This window comes from Equus caballus, chromosome 21, assembly GCF_041296265.1.
Source record: "Equus caballus isolate H_3958 breed thoroughbred chromosome 21, TB-T2T, whole genome shotgun sequence".
Taxonomy (NCBI): domain Eukaryota; kingdom Metazoa; phylum Chordata; class Mammalia; order Perissodactyla; family Equidae; genus Equus; species Equus caballus.
Genome location: NC_091704.1, coordinates 10,015,001 through 10,029,550, shown reverse-complemented (window position 1 = coordinate 10,029,550; position 14,550 = coordinate 10,015,001). Strand labels below are relative to the sequence as shown.

Here is a 14,550-nt window from a genome sequence, read left to right as displayed (position 1 = left end):
CATAGATATGGGATAATATATACATGTATTTCATTTTATGCAGACTGCATCTTATTTTGGTTTTATGCTTGGCAATATCACTTCAGTAGTAGTTTTTAAATATTAGAAAAGATATTTGAAAATATTTTGAAATAAAACATTTGCCTAAAAAGGAAAAGAGGTCAGTTGCATTTCTGAATAAATAGACCATTATAATATGCAAATATATCAATTTAAAAATGGACAAAATAAAAGAATAGGTAAAGCAAAATTTAATAAATGCAAATAAACAAATAATTTCAACCTACAAATAATTGTTAAAATAATGATTTTCACAAATTAATAGAGGGCTTAAAAATAATAAAATTGAATTTATTCATGATGAGTTGACATGAGCAGCTTTCAAACACTCCACAAAGAGCATTGCACTTCATCTGTACGATTTTCAAACTATATTCATTTCATGTCTTTTAGCAAATAATTCGATTTCTAGGAAACACTAAAGTAAATCAAAGTATGAGCAAATGCAAGCAAATTTGTTGCATTATCAATCATAGTAATAAACTATAACCAAGTTTAATGGCATAATAAAACAATTGTTAAGTAACTTTAGCTACAAAATGAAAATGCATTCAGTCTTTGAAAATAAGATTTTCTTTTTCATTTTTTTAAGTTTTTGACATAGGATAATCCAGAAAAACAAGATTAGGTTTATATACTAAGCAAGTATACACAGTATATAGTAAGGTATCAAAAGTTTTAAAAATAGATCTTTATTTAAGAAATTGTTATAGTATAATTTGATGAACGTACTTCAACATTTGGATTTTAAAGGACAAGATATGAAGCTTTTGTTTCAAGTGGAATTACCTACAAAAGAAAAAGCCAAGATAAACTACTTTTCTAACTCATCCCTAAATACCTGTAAGTTAAACTACAATAATAAAGAAATATGAAAAATAACTGAAAAGGAGATAAGTGAAGAGAAGGAGGTGGGAACTGAAGGAGAAATGTGTCTGTGAGATTGCTTCTCAGCCTTAAGTTAAAAATGTCAGCAGCTCAAATTCTGCTTGAAGCTAATGCCAGGATCCAAAACAATGAGTGGTCATCAGATTGATGCTAAATTGATTCTGATCTGCTCTCTGTCCTCTCTCTTCAAGACCATCTCTTCAGCAGTTCACTTCTCTGCCACATCACTTCAATCTACTCTCCATGCATGAGATATACTATCACTAACAACATCTAGTCTATATTTCTGTGCAGATATCTAAGTGCTATTTTTCCTAATGCTTCCTCCATATTTGTCTGCCATTGTAGAATTATAAAGTACATGACGGCAGGCTCTTCTAGGAGTATAAAAGCAAAACTGGTAGAATAGAGCCTCATAAATGAATATCAGTAAATCTAGAAATGTCTTTAGTAGAGGAAGAGTGAGGGGCAGATGAGTATACCCTCTTGGATGATGGATGGAAACAAGAGGGCATTTTGATGATGTTTGCTTTAGAGTTGTTCCCATTAGAAAGAGTGAAATCTGTTTCAAGGAAAGAGAAAGGAGAGCCCTTTCCTGTCAAAGGATGTACATTGAGGAAAGTGCTATCAGTCTTTAAAACATAGCTGAAAGTTATAAAAGGAAGATAATCATATTGGAAACAACCTCAGCTCACCAATGATCACCTCATCATTTTCTTTCTCCAGAATTTTAATCCGTTTATGAATTGAAGTCTGCAGGAAAATGGAGGTAAACAACAACAGTTCTGAAGAGGGATTTCTTCTCCTGGGATTTTCAGATCAGTCCCAGCTAAAGACGATCCTTTTTGTCTTAATTTTGCTCTTTGATGTCTTGAAGCTTCTGGGGAAGACTGCCATCATTTTGGTGTCTTGCTTGGACCCAAAAACTCCACTCTTTGATGTAGTTTGTCCTCAGTAACCTTTCTTGTGTGCACATTTCTTGCACCATCAGTGTTGCCCCACCGTTGCTGCTTATCATGAATAAGAAAGAGAAGATCATGAGCTATGTTGTATGTGTGGCCCAGCTCTATGTGGCCACAAGGTTGGGTTCTACTGAGTATATTCTCCTGGCAGTCATGTTATATGACTGCTATGCTGTTGTCTGCTGTCCTCTGCACTATGCAATCATTATGCAGCCTCAATTATGTGCATCCATGGCCAGCATAGCATAGTACAGTGGCCTTATCACCTCTCTAATTCAGTGCTCCCTTACAGTGCAACTGCCTCTTTGTGGTCATTACAAACTGGACCACGTTTGTGTGAGGTGCAAGTGCTCAGCAGACTGGCCCGTGTGGACACAAAGTTCAATGAGGTAGTACTCCTTATGGTCAATATCATCTTTTAAATTGTTCCTCTGTCACTCATCTTTGCCTCCTATGGTTTTATAGCCCAAGCTGTGCTGAGGATCAAATCAGCAGCAGGGCGCTTAAAAGCCTTTGGGACTTGTTTCTCCCACCTGATTGTGGTCATCATTTTCTATGAGACCATTATCTATATGTACCTTCAGTCAGTCAAATGTTGATCCAAAAACCAGGAAGATTTTGTCTCTCTTTTCTACACCATAGTCCCAACACTCTCAAACCCCGTTATCTACACTATGAGAAACAAAGATGTGAAAGGGGCCTTGAGGACACTGGTAAAGGGGAATGATCTTGGTTCAGAAAAGATATCAGCTGTAGGTACAACCTGAAGTAGGCTATTCTTAGCTCATAGACAGTTGTTCAAAGTATTATTCTCTTGTACAACGCCATAAGGAGAAGTAAAAGACATAGAACTCTATAAGAAGCTAACATACTCAAGCCACAATAGTGTTTCTTTTGTCCCAAACATCCTTCTCATGAATTCAAAGACTCTATGCTCTATCTACAGAAAACTCTTTGCTCTTCCTCAACTGCACCATCAAATTTTATGCAGAGATTATTTAACCCTGGAGTGCTAGTCTGTCTGGTAAACCTCTAATTACTCCTAAAAGCTCAACTGAAATGTTACCTGCACTTCCAGCTGTCTTGAAACACCATCCATCTCACCCTCTTGGAAAAATTAATTGTTTCATAATATATGTCCCCATTGAACATGAAATATACTCTATTTCTACATTATCACACATATTATCTATATATATGTGTGTATATATATAAAATAAACATTGAAATAATATATGACCATTTTCCTACAACGTCAGTTTAAACAACAGAATGGACAAGTCTCGCTATATTAGCTCATTTATGTTAGGAGAAATACAAATATAATACACTGATTACATTTGTGGCAAAATATGACATTAAATTAATAAAACTAATCAAATAATAAGCTTTCATTAAGCAGACCAATCCATGCATGATTCAGCCTCATTCTCTTTTCTTTAAAGTGTTTAGAATTTGAGCGAAAGTGAAAGAGCATGTATTTCATTCTCTCTGTCTCTCTCTCTCTCCAAAGAGGGTGAACTTCATCAATTTGTCTACCTCAAGTATTTTAAGAGATTTGCACAAGGAGAGAACAATTTATTTAATCTAAAATCTTAATTTTATCCCCATCTTTCATTATGATATCCACAGGGAAAAGAAGAGGCACAAGAACAAAAAGTAAAATTGGTTCAGTATCTCTGTGGGCTGTCGTGTGATTTAGACTTATGATGACAGAAAAGAAAACTGAGGTTTATCTAAATATCATCTTTGTACCAGAATATTGATATCAGTCTACAAAATAAAGTTTGGACCTGTCTCTACTGCCAAAGGTAAAACTGATTGCAAAATGAGTGCACACATGAGAAAATCACTTCAGGAGAACTTTCTGAATGAATCAGGGATGCCTCTCCAAACATACTCCTGTCCAATTTGCTTAAACATCTTTACAGAAACTAAAATGATGAATATTCAATTTAATACAAAGAAGAGGCATAGAAGTCTGGTTGAATTTGTCTTCCAGAATTTTGTTATGAGAATTCCCCCCTCAGTAATGGAAGGAAGAGTTTGGAGTGAAATAGAACATGGTTAGGAATACCAGCGCTCAGTTACAGCCCTGGAGGAGAGCAGCAGCTCAACAGGAAACCTCACAGGATAGAATCACCACTTCTTCATGCTCAAAAGCAAGACACAGAAAAGAATATATATGTGTTGGAATGTAAATCAATTTAAATTAAATACAGCCTCTATGACACAAAATATCACATTTAATAAAACAAACAGCTAAAAAAAAAGAATGTCAGATAGGAAGTAAAGGAAGCAGTACAGTATGCAGAAAAAACTGCTAGGAAAAAACATGAAAAAACAAAATCAAAACTCAAAGATAATATGAAAAAGATTTTCCCCCAGAAACAAAATGAAATTTTTACCATACACAACAAATTAAATGTTAACAAAATTCAGACGTACACATAAAATGAAATAAAGAAGATAAGTATGCTTACTATCTACAACAAAGAAGTAATAGGCATTTTCCCAAAAAAATAAACCAGTAAATAAATAACGTAAGAGAAGCGACAAACATATAAAAAGCAAGCTAAACAAAAGAACTTAATCTTAGATGAAAAGGGAAACACATTTGAAAATATCTTGTTACTATTTTACTGTATGTAATAGAGTTTCTCTATAATATATTTTTACGGCCTTTCAATCACAGTGCATGTACAATTTCATACTATCTTTTTTTATTTATATCATTGTGAGCATTTGTATTGTGATTGGATAATCTTCAAAAATATCCAGAATTTATAAAAATTTTTCCCTACAATTAGATTCTTTGTGTGCTTATATTTTTCTTTTCATTAATAACTACATTGAGCACACTTTCACATTTGAAGTCTGTGTTTATTATTATGTACTTATAAAGTATTTTCAGAAATGCAACTGGTAAGCCAAAAGCAGGGACACATAAGCCAATTTACACACATGACCAATTTGCTTCCCAAAACATTTTTCCATTTTATTCTCCAAAAGAAAAAGATGATCTTGCCTAGATATATAATCATTCAATATTATAATCATTTTTAAACTATACAATGAAAATGGTGCAACATACATATCGTTCCACCACCCCTCCAAATACCATGAAGTGATAGAAATGTGTTTTCTAAAATAATAAAAAAGCAAGAAACTGATACCCTCTATAAATGAGAAATATTGAAAAATTCAAGGAAAAGAGAAAACATAGGGTAAGATCTCAGAAAAGAAAAACTAAAGGAACCCACAGTACAAACTCTAACCCAAATTGTAAGTAAAATAACTGGGAACACTTTGAACCTTGAAGCTCATAGACGCAGACACAGGAATTATAGAGGTTCATTTAGGATGATCTGTGGAAGAGGTGAGGATGACGACTCCCATCCTTAATATGTGCCAAGAAAAGCTATTTAACCCCAGGAATGAAACAGAAAGAAAAGGAATCACCATAATGCTCAGCAGAAAAACTATAGTCTGTGCCTCCATATGAGAGGGAGGATCAGGTAACAATAGGGTAAAGAAAACAGACACTCTTAGACATAAAAAAGAGTATAAACTGAAAAATTTTCACATATTTAAGGAAAAACAAACTCACGAAAGACAACCTCTAAAATTAAAGGGAAAAAGAAGAAAGAAGGAAGGAAGCTAAAAGAAAAAGAATTAATACTGATGAAGGAGTCTCAATAAAGTAAAATAGAAATTTTAAAATAGTTTCAAAAGTAGTGGGAAAGATAAAAGCAAGTGAAAATATGTGATTTTTAAAACGTTATTAAATTTGGAAGAAAAAACAGTAATAGAACAATAATAGGATGGACACAGCTGAAAAATAGTTTATTAAATGAGAATAAGGTCTATGCATATGCCCTGAATGTTGTGGAAAAAGGAAAAACAGTATATATATCATAAAAAGTATAAATATATATAAATATATACTATGTATAAATATATATTAGTAAATATATTTATCCATATGCATTGTTATATATTATATATTAATATAATGGGATATATATAAAACAAAAAATGGCAAAGATGTGGAGGCAGTAGTATGATAGTTAATCATCACCCTGTCTAAACAAAACTAGCAAAAGAAAAACACCCACTAATTTGTATGACTTGTAGTGTTTTCCAAAGTCCGTAGTGTGAACACTCCCACCGTGGTAAATTCAAGTTGCCAGTGTGATGTCACTGATTGCAGAGGTGGGAAGGATGCACACAATCTCCTCTCCCTGGCCAGTGCTCTCCTTCTCCAGCACACAGCTGCATGCACAGTGCACCAGATGACTCCTCCAGGACACACTAAATAAAGAAGATTAGCAGGACAAAATGATAGAGACTGACTTTCCTGAAATGAGGAAAAGTACCTGTCTCCAATATCACAGAGATAATCTAGGTAATGGACTGAGTAAATAAATATAAATGTTGAAAAATTCCCAACAGTACACATCTTATTAACGAACACAAAAACTATGTTCTCAGAGAAGGAACAAAACATCTATATACAAACTAGATTCGCATGTAATAATTTATTAGCCACACTGGATTCTATAAGATATAACTAGAGTTTTAATAATTCTATACCTATTTAATGTGATAATAAGTGACAAAGTAAATCAAGTCAATTTTGGGACATAAAAAGCTTCTGAATCATTAGCAAATACCTACTTTCTCTAGAATAATTGCTTAAAAGTGTACTATAGTAGAGAATAATATACTGGTTAATGAAGATGATCTAGTTTATAAGAAACTGTAAACAAGTAAACCTATTAGTCACATCTAAATAACATTTGATATACATTTACAGATGCAATATATTTGTAAAATCTGGAAATAAAATCCTCAAAGAATCAATATTTAAAAAGTGAGGGAAACATGGAAATACAGGTAAGATAAAATGTATTTTCTTTTGTGTGTGTGTATTGGAAATCTATGTCTATAGAAAATATAGTTTTAGTACAGATGTTTGCATTATTGTCATGCCAAATAAAATGATAAGTAAAAGAGACATTTTTCAAACCAATAAAAAAGGTAATAGTGGATAGGCACTGAAAACTCAGTTACTCAAACAAGAAGAAACATTAAAAAATAAAAAAGAAAGAACAAAGTCATAGGCTAAATAAAAATAAAATTAAAACATCTAGAAATAAATATATCTATAACCATGATAAAAATTAGTGGATTAAATTTGACTATTGAAGATACCAGCACTCATATTGAGTAAACCAATGTAATCTATACATCATTTATAGAAGACACACTTTAAATATTCAAGAAAAGTTTAAGTTAAAGGAATGAAACATGATGTAGCATTCAACAGAATATATAAAACAATATAATGAAATCGAAATGTATTGGAGGAGAGTTGAATTGAGAAGATTTCTCTAAGAAGGTATTGTTTTTGTACAGACAGAGAGAAAATAATAGACTTGTAAATATTGATAGGGGAAGTAATCCAGGAAGGGGAAGTAGCAATTGCTAGAGTTCTGAAACAAAAATATAATATATCTTCCCAAATAGCAGGAGCTGCAATAGCTCTGGAAGCCTAGAAAGTGAGACGGAGAAAGTCAAAGATGTTTAGAGAGGTGGCCTAGGGCAGACACTCCTGGGCTTGGGCCAGAAAAAACCATTTCTGTTACAGGGCTGTTATGAGGATTAAATAAGAAATCTCCTGTAAAGCATCACAACAGGGACAATAAAATAAATAAAAAAGCAACTAGTCAGATTTCAGTGAGGTGGCTACTGATTACAGGAAGTTAGTATCTTACATTTTAGTCGAAAACAGCCAATTATAAAAGAGAGCAAAAAGAGAGCCCTTCCACAATACAAACATTGCAAACAAAAATACTAAGAAATGAAGAGCCACAAAATGGGCAATGTTGATAAAGTCCCTATGCTAACATTAAAAAGCAGGGGAACAAGGCAGCCTCCATCACATTTCTGCCATCTAAATCTCACATGCACCCCATTATTAGAACCTAAGTCACAGGTGAAATCTCAGATACAATGGTGTATGTACACTTAGATTTTTTAGCTTTTCAGCTTTAAGAGTGAAAAAGAAACATCTGAAGAATGTGGAAATGATGACAAGCAAACCAATCACAATATCCATTAGGGCTGCATTTGTTATTGCAAAATAAATTTAGATTTTGCCTTTAATTGAACATAACGTCCTTTCTCTCTCAATAGATGTGTCTATTCCATTTCCATTTATGCATATCGTAAATATATTTAGTTTCCTTTCTTACATTTAGTATTGTAGTGCTTCCTTTGTTCTTAACTTCTTTTGTTTTTTCTTTCTCTCTCTGTACAGTTAATTATGTTATGTATTTGTGTGTCTGTGTTTGAAAACCTGTAGAGTTTTTAAGTTCTTTTGATTACGGTTATAGTTCAAATAATATAATTAAATGTCTACTTCAATATTTTCACAGCACCTATTTGTTATCCTTCAAGAAAAAACAGTGTATTTACACATTTTACCACCCTTCCCAAATTGCACGCAGTTTGTTGTTTTTAGTTTTATTATTCGTATTAAAACTTTTTAGAATATACATATAATTATTTTAATTAAATGCTCATAATTATATCATTATTAACTGATTCATCAGCCTTATATTGTGAATCAGTTACTCTGTCAAGGAAGCTATGGCTTTTGAAAAGATATAAAGGACCAGAAAGGCTTGTATTTATTGGGGGAGAAGTAGTCCTTATTCTTATGCCCACATCAATCTCACCAACGTCTGGATCTTGCTATATTATCTTTCACGTTGTCGTGATTTCTGTCATTTCTATTTTGTTTTTAGCCACGCCTTCATTTATTTCCGTAATGTAGTCATATTTTCTCATGTATTATTATGAAATGATTCTAAAACTTATCACGAGTCTTTTTAACATAGTTTCTCCATTCATCACTTCATGGGCTAAGATTTGTCCTCAACCAGTTTTAGTATGAAGTACACATGGGTGTTCTATTTCCTAAAGCATGACCTATTTGAAATTCTTTTTCCATTTCTATAAAACTTGAAGAATGGCTTTACTACCTAAAAGATACAGCACTTATAAGTTTGTAAATATCATTGTTTTTTCAATTATTTATTATCATTAAATAAAATTTGAGATCAACATGATATTTGCCTCTATACAGGTGACAATATTTTTGCACAGATTTTTCAGGAAATTCTCCATTTAGACTTGTAGTCCCATATTTTTAGGGTATATCTAGATATAGAAATACTATCGCACTTTGAAAAATATGTCGGGGTATATATTTTCATTCTTTATTTTAGTTATATTTTTAGCTGTGGTAATTATATTTTATGTTTTTCAAATTTTTCTTGGTTTCCAAAACAATCACTAGCTCCTCTAAATCTTCAAACTTTTCTTATTTTATTTCCTCAGGAATAATAAGCCTCTTTTTCAAGTCTTTAAACATTTTTAGCCATTTACATACTTCTTCTTTTTTAACATTGTTTTATTTTTTAGTTTTTCTTTTCTCTTACATAGCTTTGTTGACTAAATGTTATTCTCTATTTTGCTTTATACTTACTCCTTTAATATCTCATGTGTAAAATTTGAAGTCTATTACAGAGAAATATCATATTTTATTACATTTTTATTTCAAGAGAACCAACTTTTTATAATTTGTGTAGATATCATGTAATTTTTCTATACTGCTTTTATTTCCCTTTTCTTTTTGATATATGATGCTGCCTAAAGTGAAATATTTTATACATTAAAGTAATATGTTTCTATTCCTAGCTATCAATGTATTTTATCCAAAAATGTGTTTTTGAGATGTTATTAGAAGCTGTTAGATCTTTTATGTATTGTACATTGCTTTCCTAGAACAACAATCAATAAAATGTTCTATATTCTTGTATATACTTGTTACCCATCACTGCCTGCCTGAGATAAAACTTAGTTGTTTTTATATTCTATTATATCCTTATGCATCAAAACCTCTGTTTTATAACTTCTTTTGTCCGACATAAACATTGCTTTGAATCCTTCAATCTCCTCTGACAACGTTTAGCACATGTAATCGATTTCAGACTGACAAAGAATATCATCTTCATCCTTTCTATTTCCTTTCTTCCCTATTATATTTGCAATGACTAGCACAGAGATGGTCGCACAAATGAACATTTGTGGAGTGAATTAATAAATGAATGAATATCAAAATTTTTAGCATAAATAATCACAAAATCAATTGCTTAATTGAGTTAATAAGGGATGAATTGAAAATAGTCAACTGAAAACTGTTAAATTGTAGTCAATTCATTTACTGAAAACAAAGAAAGCATTGTTTAATTCTCTAGGCCTTTACAGCATTTCTAGACTGGCAGCTAATTCCCTGTAAGTACACAAGGCCCCAGGGAATTCTTGAGAAGCCCATTTCCTTCTATGCTCCTTATGCTCTTTCCTTCAAGAGAAGAAGTGTTCACATCTTTTCTGATCTCTCTGAATGGCGACGCAATGCCATATATTCAACCCAGGAGTCACTAGGAATCGTGGTGCCTGAAAAAAGACCTCGGAGAAGGGAGATCTGCTGATTGCTTCAAAACAGATTTATTTGTTACCTGACTCTGTCACTGACTTGCTTTCCAACCAGGTAAGCTACTTACATTTCAGAGATGGAAGAGTTAGAAAATAAAAAAGGAAAAAATCAGATTTGCATACATTCTGAAAGTATAGCATTTCCCTGGATTTGAAGAGAACATATGTTACATTCTGTGGAACTTGTTGGAACAGGGGGTTTTTAATATGCACAAATCATCACTGTGCTCTTTTAAGCCTCAACAATCCTGCTCTGTCAATTTATTGTAGAATTTGCAAGTTAAAACATACACATGCAAACCCCTTACTCTTTTTATAACTGGGTCCAAAAATTTTACTGCACACTATTACATTGGTCATATCACGACACTGAATTTAAAAAATTCCTCATATTGAATGTCATAAAGAGTTAGGTAGTGGACTTTTTAGTAAGAGATTGTTTTATAATAAATCCTAGAGTTGAATTATTCCACGCCTTTGAGCATTTTACATATGCTGATCTGAACGGAAGTAGAGTCAGCCATAAGGAGGTTATGGCCTATTTAACTAAAACTTACATGTTAAGCTGCTTATTAAATGTTACTTACTTACATAATTGGGAATGTCTAGTGTCATAACCTGATGAAAATACAAGATAGATAGATAGAGGCAGAGAGAGAAAGAGAGAGGACAGAGAGAAAGAGAGAGATGCTTCCTCGTCCAGATTGGTTAACTTTGGGCAATAACAATGACAATGAGACATGTGATTCTGTGCCTGACTGTAAAAGAACTCTTGGAAAACACAGTGAGCAAAATTCCTATTGTGCTTCAGTGAACTGAAAAGGGTTCTACATAAAATACTCTGAAAATTTAGTAATAAATTAGGACTAAACTGTAGATTCTCTGTGCACATTAAAAAATCAAATTGATTAAAAATTTAGATGTCATAAATGAAATTATACAGTAACTATAAAAATATATAGGTAATGATGAACTTGAATCAAGAAGAAAGACATTGACGAGAACATCACAGAAAGTAAAATTAAGATTTGAAAAAAGAAGTCTCTAAGGCAAGAAAAAGAGATAAATCATATTAAATGATCCTTTTTAACTTGGGAATTTACTTGGGTAATATGACAAATCAAGCAGCAAATGCCAGTAAAATATGATAATCCTTTACATATTAATCAGAAAAATATAAACAGTTTAAGACAGTATTGCATTCTGAGCCAAGTGAAGGTAAGCTGATGAAGAAACCTGGAATCTGAGAGAAATGAGCAGTGACACAGTTTGATGAAACAGAATGGACATTCTGTGGTGAAATTAGGGAGCTTTGGAGCTTAGAATAGAGGAGCTGAGTTCTGCTGGCACATCTGACCACACACAGCGCACATGGCCCTCACTTTCCCAGCTGTGAGGGGCCTCTCAGAGCTGACACACTTCCTCAACAACAGACTCTGGTTTTCCTGTTCCACCCAGGGCGTGACGACCTTCCTCTGTTCTTCCATCCTCCATTGTTATCTTCAATTATAATGCCCTGACTTTTTTCCTTTTAGATTTATCTTCAAAAATAGCTAAATCCTTATGCTTTATTTGCTCATTTCTTCACTTGCTTTCTCTGTCTCCCATGGGCCTATGAGCTCAAGAAAAGCATGGATCTTCTCTCTCTTATTCACAGTGTATTTGCACCTCAGAGCACAGTGCCTGGCTTATGGTAGGTACTGAATAAATACAAACGAAGTTGCTACTGGATAGAAATCTACCATAGTGTTCCTATGCCTGCTTTCAAAATTAAATTTTCACAATATATAAACTCAGTTTCCTTTCACCTAATATCATTTTTTGTGCCCCATATCCCTCACATTCTTGATATCTTATAAACTATGCTAAAGTTTCTGGAAGTCAGAAAATTAATATTTGAAGACAATGTTCCTCAATACAACACTTCAGTTTAGTATTATTTGGTAATGCTTCTGTACTATCTTCCCCCCTGTGCTAAAAAAGCAAAGCTTTGAAATAATCAGAGTTTATGACGATGTAAGTTTCTTTCATTTCCTTTTTAAATTATGGCTCTAGATTAAAATTTATTTATAATGTCTAATTTATTATTGAGGAGATAATGGATATTTGTGAGGTGAGAATTAGACACATTTATATTGTTTAATGTTCAGTAGTTTTATAGTGATTCAAGTTTTGTGCTGAAATGTTGCAAGCTCAATTATATTGTTACCCCTAAAGCTTGGACCTAAATCTCCTGAGATGGGTGTTATCACAGCCATTTTTCAGATAAGAATAGTGCTTTGGAATTTTTATTTGTTTACTTACAGTTATATTACTTTAGGGAGCCAGTCCCATGGCTGAGTGGTTAAGTTCTCATGCTCTGCTTCAGAGGCCCAGGGTTTCACAGCTTGGGATCCAGGGCAGGGACATGGCACTGCTCATCAGGCCATGCTGAGGCAGCATCCCACATAGCAGCACCAGAGGAACTCACAACTAGAATATACAACTACGTACTGGGGGGCTTTGGGGAGAAGAAAAAAAATATTGGCAACAGATGTTAGCTCATGTGCCAATCTGAAAAAAATAAAGATATATTACTTTAGCGAAGGCAAAAGAACCAGGTGTCCAACCTAGCTTGCCTCACCTATAAACTGGCTTGTCTCCTATCCCAAGGTGGTTCTTCTGACACTCAGAAAATGATTTATGCTTAGGAACTTATTGTTCAGCGTCTAAATTGGTAGCAGAAGAGCCTTGGTTCTGGGATAGTCTCCATTTTATGTGTTCCTATTAACATCTCCAAACAGTGCAAATAATACTTCCTGTGGCAGAGGATACATATTTTAAAGATAAAACTTTATGTTCAATTCCAAATATTTTAGAAGCTACTGCATATGTGGATGAAATAGAAACATGAAAATGATCTAAGATAATTATGTGAGGTAGTCCACTGTGGATTTCGAGATGACGTATTTTAGAGATGAATTCCAAAAAGTAGTATCTTACAAATATTCATTTTGTATAAAAAACAAAGCCCTAGGAAGAGATTGTAACTTATGGCACTAAAGTAAGGGAAAACATCCATATGCTACATGTGCAAGATCCCCTGGAAAACCAGTCTCTATGAAAATAGAGACACTTATTTATAAAATCCGTTCACAAAATCTTACTTGCAATTATGTCCAAACCCCAATGCCAAAAGCAAGAGGAATGATCAACAAGAGTTTTCCACTGGACTTCATTCTTCTTGGTTTCTCTGAGTGGCCACAACTAGAAATGGTTCTATTCTGGATTGTAATCCTCTTCTACATCATGATTGTTCTTGGAAACTTGACCATCATCCTGCTGTCTTGCATGGACCCTCATCTCTACATCCCCATGTACTTCTTTCTTAACAATCTTTCCTTCTTGGAGCTCGGTTTCCCACAACCACTGTGCCCCAGATGTTGTTCAACTTGTGGGGGCCAGATATGAGCATCACCTACACAGGCTGTGCCATCCAGTTCTGTGTGTTTCTGTGTCTTGGTGCCACTGAAGGCATCTTGCTGGTCATGATGGCCTTTGACCGCTATGTTGCTATCTGCCAGCCTCTGCGTTATACCATCATCATCCATCCGTCATTCTGTTGGAAGCTGATGCTCATGGCCTGGCTGTCTGGCCAGATGGAGTCTCTGATCCAATCTTTCATCACATTCCAGCTGCCCTTCTCTACCCATCACTACCTGGATGACTTTCTGTGTGTGGTTCCTGCCCTCATACGCTTGGCCTGTGGAGCGACCTCTGCAAATGAATGACAGATGACTATCTCTGCTGTCCTCTTCACCATTGTGCTGATGGGATTGATCTTGACTTCTTATGGCTACATAGCTCAAGCTTTAGGGAAAATCCAGTCTGAGGAGGGAAGGCAGAAGGCCATTGTTACTTGCTCCTCCCACCTTATCATGGTCTTCATGTTTTATGGGACAGTGGCAATGGTTTACATAGACCCTAAAAACCACTTTGCTTCAAAATATGACAAGTTCTTCACCTTCTCCTACACTGTTGGCACACCTTTGTTGAACCCTCTCATCTACACTCTGAGGAACAAAGAGGTGAA

The 14,550-nt window shown here is 34.0% G+C and overlaps 2 pseudogenes; both read left to right on the top strand.

Moving 5' to 3' along the window:
• The first annotated feature begins 1,711 nt into the window (after positions 1 to 1,711).
• LOC138919965 (olfactory receptor 2G6-like) lies at positions 1,712 to 2,677 on the top strand (annotated as a pseudogene).
• A 10,897-nt stretch (positions 2,678 to 13,574) lies between these two features.
• LOC138919773 (olfactory receptor 2H1-like) overlaps positions 13,575 to 14,550 on the top strand; it is a 1,091-nt pseudogene continuing 115 nt past the window's right edge.